This window comes from Halyomorpha halys, unplaced genomic scaffold, assembly GCF_000696795.3.
Source record: "Halyomorpha halys isolate HHAL.00 unplaced genomic scaffold, Hhal_1.1 Scaffold573.1, whole genome shotgun sequence".
Classification (NCBI taxonomy): Eukaryota; Metazoa; Arthropoda; class Insecta; order Hemiptera; family Pentatomidae; genus Halyomorpha; species Halyomorpha halys.
Genome location: NW_027105077.1, coordinates 48,808 through 49,478, shown reverse-complemented (window position 1 = coordinate 49,478; position 671 = coordinate 48,808).

Sequence of the window (671 nt, the reverse complement as noted above, 5' to 3'; positions counted from 1 at the left end):
ATATTTTAGCAAATTTTCTCTTCTTTAAATGACGTTATCTTAGGTTTTCTTGTGTTGTTTCTACTTGTTATGATATAGAGATCCGAATGAAAAAATAATTTTTTTTATCGCTTTGAAACAGCTGCCATTTTTTATTCCCCCTACCTATACTTGGCAGACTCATAAATTTTGACTAGTGATCATACATGGTTTTCATTAAAGTAATCAAAAATTGGGGTGAGATAACTGCCTTTTTTCTCCTCTTGGACTCTTGTGCTATAAGTATGTTTCTTTTGTTAACTACTTTTTATTTTTCTCTCTATTTTACTTATTCTTTATCCCTCACTAAATTTAGTAGCTATGTTAATTACATATAATAACTGTTATTAGTATGTATTACTTACTGCTCTAAGTTTATATCTAGTAGTTATTCTGCTTAAATAATTAATTAATGAAATATACTTTTTTGTTTATATTTTTTATGTTACTGCAATTTTAAATAATTTCCAATTTGTACATATAATTGTTTAGTTGATTTTCATGTCTATATTATTTTCTTCTTGCATTTTTAATTTTAATATTATTATATTCTCTGTATATTATTGTATACATTTTCAGTTCTTCTGAGTTTCTCTTGAATTCTAAACAAGGCTTCTTCACATGGTTTTCACTGACTCCATATTTTATTTTTA